Below are 9,341 nucleotides of genomic sequence, written 5' to 3'. Positions count from 1 at the left end.
AAGAACTAGATGTGGGTCATTCCCCCCATGAAAATTTTTGTAATGAATGGACACACTCACAAGCAATACATTATTTCCAAATGAATAGGAACCTGCTAGGATGGAGAGTATTTTTATTTTTTCTTTTGTCCTAAGGATGTCTCTCTGAAACCCTCAAGTAAATGTAACACCTTAGCCAATCAATCAATCAATCAATCAACATTTATTGAGTGCTTGTTATGATCCAGAAACTGTGCTAAGCATTGGAAACTAGGATGCCTGATAAGTTTGTTGTGCCATTTTAAAAAAAGTAATTTCTATTCTGGTGTAGTTTCTTTCATATTGTCCTCTAAGAGCTTTGGGACACTCAAAAAGATAGGATTAATTCTATTTTTATCTTTCACAGATTAGATGACTAGATGAATGGGGCTGTTAATATACTAGTTACTTCACTGAAGGAGCTAGATGGTATAGAAGAACACTAGACCTAGGGTGAGGAAGACTTGAGTTTAGATCCAGCCTCAGACACTCTCTAGCCGTGTGACCCTGGGCAAATCATTTAACCTCCATCTGCCTCACATTCCTTAATTATAAAATGGAGATCACAATATCACTTATCTTACAGAGTGGTTGTGAGTATAAAATGAGATAATATTTGTAATATATGAGATAAATTTTAAATAAAAATGGGATAATATTTTAAAATTAGCATAGTGCCTGGCACATAGTTGGCACTTAATAAATGCTTGTTTCCTTTTTTCCTTCCAAAGACTTTTATTCACTAGATTGTATGAGGTTGAGTGAATGGGGAGTGAAGAATTTTAGAAAAAAGGTATAAAGTCTGTTTTCCAAATATTTAGCAGTGAATGGGGAGAGAATGGGAGGATTGGTGTTCACCAAGGTAGCAGGGTTGAATCAAAAGCTCTTTCGTTTGTTTCTTTTTAATGTTAGGGTGGACTTGAATATGTTTGTAGGTGAAGAGGGTGGGAATTAGTAGAGAAGTAGAGACTAAAACTAAAAGACTGATGGACAAGAAATGAGAGGAGATAGAGGATAGGAATCAATGAGATAAGTGAAGAGGCTAGCATGTATGGAGAAGGGCCACCACTTCTTCTGACATAGGAGGGTAGGAGGAAAAGATAAATGAAAGTCAAGGTGCATTTGAGATATGGAGGAAGGGGGTTAAAGGAATTCAAATTGTTAACCCTTCTGGGCCACCTCCATCAGTCTGATCTCAAAGAAGGAGCTGAAGTATGATAAAATAATGGGACTGAGCAGATGCCCAGAGGTCCCACCTGATTCATTTAGTATTGTTTGAATTGGGTGAGAATGAGAATCTGACTAAGTACCTACTTAAGGATGATTGGAAGGGACCACTCCTGGCTGGCTTGCCAAACTGTGTTGTTTAAAATCTAAATGTGGGTTCCAATCTGTCCCACCCCCCAGTCTTGGGGGGAAGCTGGCTAAAATCACTGATAAATTCATCAAGAGTTTAGGCTTTAAAAGATTTATTAAAGCTTGGATCTATTCAGTATAGCCAGAGAGACAGAAACCTTTCCTTTCCTAGCAGCCCATGTGAAATTCTGCCACCAAGCTGATGTCCCAAACAACAAGGGGGACTCCTATTCTCCCTCCCTCACCACACACCTCTTCCTCACCAAAAAAAGCATCCTTCCATGAAAGGGCATCCCCTTCCTAGTTCGTCTCTCCCTCCCCTAAAGGGGAGGTCTTTCAATATGATTAGTTGAGAGTGGTCTCTTGCTGCCATCAGTAGTATGCCAACACCCATCCAATCATCCTTAAGTAGGTACTTAGTCAGTTTCTCATTCTAACCCAATTCAAACAATACTAAATCAATCAGATGGGACCCCTGGGCATCTGCCAAGTCCCATTATTTTATCACAGAAGTCATTTGCTGAGAATGGAGTTGGAAACTTGAGGAAGGTGGAAAAGACATGTAATATATGGAAGGTGGTGAGGATCAACAAGAGATGAAATAGATAGTCATAGTGAATTTGTAGTTGATTCATTCATGGTATTATTACTTTAATAGTAGTGATCAGTAGGACGGGAAATTCAACTCACTGCAGACTAATAGAGGGGAAGGGCTGAAATGTGTGGGGATTAGAGCCCAGGAGCAAATAATGGGAGGAAGGATAAAATGACATGAATCAGAGAAGCAGGGGATTGTGAAAGAAGATGGCAGCACATATTAGTGATTGGAGCAGTTTCCAGTTAGAATAGGGGCATTATGATCTGGGCATTAGCAAACTTATGATGCAGAGCCTGACTGATTAAAGGATTGTTACCACAATCAGGGAGATAGTGAGCACAATTGAGCCATGAGAGTAGGAAGGTGGGCATTTCTGCCAATAGTTCTAAGAATGACACAAGCTTCTTTCCTACTTTGAGACTGCCCACAGGTAATGATAAAACAAATGGACAGAACCTTGAGGAAGGAGCTCCTAAGTTATGGTCATAGCAATGATGATTCTTTTTTTTTTAATTATAAAAGTATTTTATTATTTTCCAGTTACATGTAGAGTTAGTTTTCAACATTTGTTTTTATAAGATTTCTAGTCTCAAATTTTTCTCCCTCCCTCCCCTCCCCCACTTCCCAAGACAGCAAGTAATCTGATATAGGTTATATATGTACAATCACATTAAACAAATTTCTGCATTAGTCTTGCTGTGAAAGAAGAATCAGAGAAAAAAGGAAAAACCTCAAAAAAGAAAAACAACAGCAAAAAAACAAAAGAAATAATATGGTTCAATCTGCATCTATATTCCACAGTTCTTTTTTTCTGAATTTGGAGAGTATTTTCCATGATGAGTCCTTTGAAACTATCTTGTATTATTGTATTGCTGAGAAGAATCAAGTCTATCACAGTTGATCAACACATGATGTTGATGATACTGTGTACAATGTTCTCCTGGTTCTGTTCATCTCACTCATCATTAGTTCATGTAAGTCCTTCCAGGTTTCTCTGAAATCCACCTGCTCATCTTTTTTTTTTCTATTCTTTTCTTTTGTTTTTTTGTTTGCGGGGCAATGAGAGCCAAGTGACTTGCCCAGGGTCACAGAGCCAGCAAATGTCAAGTGTCTGAGGCTGGATCCGAACCCAGGTCCTCCTGAATCCAGGGCCGGTGCTTCATCCACTGCACCACCTAGCTACCCCTGCTCATCATTTCTTTCAGCACAATAGTATTTCATTACATTCGTATACCACATTTTGTTCAACCATTCCCTAATTGATGGGCAACCCCTCAATTTCCAATTCCTTGCCACCGCAAAAAGAGCAGCTATAAATATTTTTGTACATGTGGGTCCTTTTCCCTTTTTTATGATCTCTTTGGGGAAAAGACCTAGCAATGATGATTCTTAAGGGAGAGAGGAAATGTGCTGCTTTATGCAGCAGAGAATTTGAGTGCCTGTGGTTCGTGAATAGCTTTTCCTATATGTATATGTGTTCTTCTTTGTACTGTGTGTCTCTTGGCAAGTCTTGCCATTTTGGGTCATGATACAAGCTGTTGAAGTCTTGAGCAGAATGTTTATAAAGGTTCATAAAATTTTTAAAAGTTCGAGCAATGTTGATAAGGTCAGAAATAGTTGAATCATTGACTGACCCCACCTCCCTTCTGAGCCCTTCCCAATTCTCTCAGGTGCGCCTGTATCAGTGCTCATGGAACCCAGGAAATAATAGGTTAAAGGACCCTGCTACTAGTGGTGGGGACTTAGAATGTAATGGAGAAGCAATGTAGTCTAATTAGGAACAGCATTAGTGTAGCTGTCAGGGGATCTGAGCTTTAGTGTTGTACCTCTGCTACTGGCTTGCCTCAGTTTCCTCTTCTGTAAAATTGGGATAAAACTAGTACTTTCAATAATGTATAATGCCTTGTGCAGAGAAGGTATTTGATAGAAATTATTTGATAGGGATAGAAGTTAATGAAAAGGACCATAGTATGTTCTGAACTCAGAATCAAGGCTATAATAACACAAGGTATTATTGCCTTCTCTAACTATAACCTAAATGTTTTGCAATTATCTTGACTCCTCACAACAACCCTGGGAGGTAGGAGCTATTATGATTTCTATTTTACAGTTGAGGGAATTGAGGCAAACAGGCTTAGGACTTGCCCTGGGACACACAGCTTGTAAGTATCTGAAGCCAGATTTGAAATCAGCTCTTCTTGATTCCAGGCACAGTCTTCTTTCCACTATACCACCTGTGAGAAAATAATGGGTTTTGGGTGTCCCAGAGGCCCCCCACTCGAGGGCCTAACTCCGGAGCCTTGCCTGACCTCTTTTAGGGCCAGCCCAAAGTCAGTCAAGTTGGATCTCAGACTCTGAATAGAGACAATGGAGATCCAAACTACACCTACCTGAAAGCCTTTCCCCCCAGAGGGTTTGACCTCTGGACTCTGACCTCAGCACATACTGCACATTTTAATATGGACCACCCTTAAGTCCAGTAAACCTATAGATTTGAATGATGCTAGCCAATTAGCCTTGAGCAGTGTGTAAGGGCATTCTCTCCTCCAGACCACAGGGAGCTTACACTCACTCACTTTCTGGTCTGGGATGCTAGAGGAGAGAGCCACGTGGCCCTGCTCTCTTCTCTTTTCTATCTAGGTATATAGGGCTTCTGAACTCTAATTATGAGCAGTATGTTCTCTCTCTTTACTAACATTTAATATGCTTTAATAAATGCTTAATGCCAAAGACCAGTGCTATAGCCTTTAATTTATAAGTAGCAATATATTAGAAACCCCAGCTAAATTCCCTAAAACCTAAAAGAGACAGGCACCCCCATATATTTGCAAATGACACATACCTGTGTATCTGTGTAGAATCAATGAGATATATTGAATAGAGTACTGGACTTAAGAGTCTGGCCTCCAGTAGTTCAGCGGATAGAGTGCTGGGCCTGGAGTCAGGAAGTCTCCTCTTCCTGAGTTCAAATTCAGCCTCAGACATTAGCTGTGTGACTCTGGACAAGTCACCTAACCCTGTTTGCCTCAGTTTCCCCATTTGTAAAATGATTTGGAGAAGGAAATGGCAAACCACTCCAGTATTTTTACCAAAAAACCAAATAGGGTCATGAAGAATCAGACACTACTGAAGCAAATGAACAACAACTTAGAGTCAGGAAGTCGATTTTGGCTCCTGCCTCAAACACTAGCTGTCACCTCATTATTCTTGTCCTTTTTGAGCCTTGTTTACCTCATTTCTAAAATGAGGGCTTAGACCCAATGACTTCTAAGGTCGCTTCTAGCCCTAAAGATGATATTATGAACTTAATGTTATCCAACTCATCTTAGAAGAATCAGAAGACCTCCATCTGAAACAGCCAGCGGCTAGGATATTCACCTCTATCTTTTCCCTTTCATGTCAAATCAATTGCTCTCTCTGGGCCTCAGTTTCCTCATTTGTAAAATGAGGGATTGGACCAGACGATCAATTTCCTGCCTCTTAGGTTATAACTCCCCTCCAGGAAACCCAGGAAAACAGGTATTGCTCCCCATAGAACACTAAGACCAATTACCCACTAGCAACATACAGTTCACATGAATACAAAGGACAACCTTTATTGAAAAGGAGAAAAATGACAACAACAGAAATTCTCACATGGACAACCATTAGTCCTACAGATATGGGTAAATTCTTAGAATCACATTTGTGTGTACAAGGCTCCTTTTCCCACAAAAGGCCCATTGCTTCCTGCCACTCCAAGGAAGAGTATAGCTCAGTTCCGCTTCCTCTTGCCACTTGTTATGGCTTCCTGAAAAACCACTCAGACTTCCCCAGTTTTTCAGGTTATTTATGCTTGGCAGTTCTCTGTAGCATCCTCTATTTATTCAGTGCCATCTACCTTTTGGACAATGAAGCCAAAAAAACCCCTTTTTGCCTCTCATCTCCCACAGGATCACCATCTCCTTTCCACCTTCTTCAGTCTCCCCCCAGTTGCCAGTCCCATCCATTACCATGCATATCCCTTGAAGTGAACACACATTTTCCTCCCACTTACTTGAAAGGGAAAGGAAAAAGTAGGAGATGAATGTCCCAACCACTGGGTACAATGAATGACATTAAGGTTTAAAGAAAAGTTTCCCAACAACCTTGTGAGATAGCTAATGCAAATATTATTATTCTCATTTTATATATGAGGAAACTGAGTCTCAGAAGGGTTAAGTGATTTGTCCATGGTCACTCAGTTAGTCAGGGTCAAAACTGGGGTTTGAATATAGGTGTCTTGCTTTCAAGTTTGCTGTTATATCCGCTGCACCACTCTTCCTCTCTAGAAGAAAGTAGCTCCAGGTACACTGCTAAGAAATGAGTTCCTGGAGTAAGAAATGAAAGCAGTATCTTGAAGAAGGGGATGAAGGAGGGGCTTAGTAATGTAGGGCTGCTTCCAAAGATCCAGGATAGACACAACAATAACCAATAACCTTCCAGTCCCTACATTGTTGTACCTCCCATCGTTGTACCAGCAGCAAGACTAGGATTTATCCTCACACTTTTTGCTCCTAACTCACTATGAAGTAGTTAGTATCTTTTTGCTGCTAGATCATACACTGAAGTACAATTGAAAATGCTATATGCCCCTAAAGGATAATGCAACAATGAGTACTGAGGGTATTACCTAATACAATTTCCATGGCTACAAGGACATAAAGAACTACCTTTTCTGTTTGCAGCATTCAAGAAGAACTATTTTTGTTGGTAGAAACAAGATTATAATCTCAGCAGCTAAACTTTGTTCACGTCTCTGGAGGTTGCAGTGTTGTCTGAATTTCAGAAATTATGTCATCGTGTTTGGAATGTCTTCTTTTTCACATGCCAGCCCCTAACTGGAGGCCTAGGAGTTCTGAGCTTTGCTGTTTTCTTTCTGATATCTGCTCCACTAGACCAAAAGGCAGAAAAACACTGCACCTCCAAGTATAGTCTAACTTTTTGCAATTGAGACTGATAGTCCTTCCATCCCTTTACTGGCTAGATACTCTCAGAAAAGGCAGTTGCTGAATAATATGGCATATAGCCTTAGATGTTTTACCACCTGTGTTTTTCTTCTGTTCTGTAGAGAGGTTGTACTGTACATTGGAATGGGCATTAGATTGGGACTACAGGAAGCCTGGCTTCTCATCTCAGCTCTGACATTTGTCAGTTGGGTGACTTTGGCAAGTCATATGACCCCTCTGACTTTCAGCTTCCTACAATCCATATAAAGACTGAAGTCTTCTTTCAACTCCTCCTTGAAGTGATGAGTCAGGGCCCTCAGAGCAAAGCTGGTTAAGCTGCATTTCCTGCTTTGATTCTAAGGATACCCCTGAGGGATTGGGAGTGCGCTCCTAAAGTAATCATCTCGAACTTCATTCTAGTATGTTCTCCCTAATATCAATCATCAGTAATCATCAGCTTCCCCCTTAGATTATCAGTACTCTCTAGGGATTAGCGCCCAACTCTCATTTAACCAATGAATACAAATTAGCTTTTATAAAGGGATATTTACTGAGAAGAATGTATACGTATATAGAGATGTACACATTTATATATGTCTGTATGCATACACATGCATGTATCTATATACACATGTGTATATATATATATAATATATTATGAACGATATAAAGATATGTATATATTGTTTATAATACATCTATATTCATAGTTATATAAATATATAAGTATATATTCATTTATGTAAATATAAGCATATATGTATGTGCATCATAGATTTACATAAAATATATCTTTCAATATATACATGTATGTATATATGTATTTCTATATGTATGTATGCATGTATGTATCTATCTATCTACAAACAGAAGTTCTAAAGTCCCCTTCAATACCTGGGACACATTCTCCCCTATACCACCAAATTCCATAGGCTTAGCACCTATTCAAAAGGCTCTTTTTCAAGTGGTAAGCAAAAAAAAAAATGATCCCTGCATGTGTTCTGAAGTCCACATGGGAAATTCATCAGGAGAACATGCTGCACATGTTCATAAGGACTGGGTTCATTGGCTAGTCCTGCCATTACACTCTCCCTTGTTAATTTCATGTTTTTTTTTTTTTTTACTGTACTCTGAAAATTGGCTGGGGTGCATTTTGATCACATTTTTCACACCCTCCAATCCAGAAGAGTCCTGTGGAGACCAAGGGAAGCATAAACAGTGCATTTTCACTTGCTTCCCCAGTGACATACAGAAAATAGTCTCAACACAGTCAAAGTGACAGAGATCTTATATGGTCCCCATATTAAGTGGCCAGAAGGCTAGGGACTCTCTTTATTTTCTTTCAACTTTTAGAGGACACCAGAGGGCTGTCCAATATTTAACTCTCACTCTCACCACATAACAAATCCATCTTTTGAATTCAGTAAATATCTTTTCAACAACAAACATTTATTTTCTTTTTTCCAGTTACATACAAGAGTAGTTTACAACATTCATTTTCATAAGACTTAGAGTTCCAAATTTTTCTCCCTCCCTCCCTTTCCTCCCCCCTCCACAAGACAGTAACCAGGTTATATATGTACAATCCACAAGTGCTCTTTTTACCAGTTCTTTCTATGGGGGTGGATAGTAAGCTTTGTCATTAGTCCCTTGAGATTGTCTTAGATGATCGCATTGCTGAGAGTAGTTAAGTCATTCACAATTGCTCATTGAACAATACTGCTGTCACTATGCACAATGTCCTCCCAGCCCTGCTCACTTCACTATACATCAGTTCATGAGTCTTTCCAGGTTTTTCTGGGATCATCATGTTTGTCATTTCTATAGCACAAGACCATTCCACCACAATCATACACCACAGCTTCTTCTGTCATTTCTCAATTGATGGACATTCCCTTGATTCTCAATTCTTAGCTACCACAAAGAGTCGCTATAAATATATTTTTTTACAATTTCCCCCCCCTTTTCTCTTTTTCATGATTACTATTGTTAACTGTTTCCCTACCATCCTATTCCCTTCCCTATGATATTTATTCTATTATCCATCTTCTTTCATCCTCTCCCTCTTCAAAAGGGATTTGCTTCTGTCTGTCCCCTCCCTCAATCTGCCTTTCCTTCTTTTGCCCTTCTCTCTTTATCCTCTTCAACTCCTATTTTCCTGCAGGGTTAGAGATTACTCCACCCAATTGAGTGTGTATGTTATTCCCCTATTGAACCAATTCTGCTGAGATTGAGGTCTTTGAGCCAATTCTGATGAGTGTTAGGCTCATTTCATTCAGTAAATATCTTGACATTTTCCTTCACAGTTTCTCGTTCTACTTCATGACTCTCCATTGCCTCTTGAATGATGCTCAATTTCGGCTCTTCCCTGTGATTAGCAGTCATACAACCTTGATGTAGTT

The sequence above is a fragment of the Dromiciops gliroides genome, chromosome 1 (assembly GCF_019393635.1).
Source record: "Dromiciops gliroides isolate mDroGli1 chromosome 1, mDroGli1.pri, whole genome shotgun sequence".
Classification (NCBI taxonomy): Eukaryota; Metazoa; Chordata; class Mammalia; order Microbiotheria; family Microbiotheriidae; genus Dromiciops; species Dromiciops gliroides.
The sequence above is the reverse complement of the archived record's forward strand: the minus strand, read 5'-3'. Positions refer to the sequence as shown.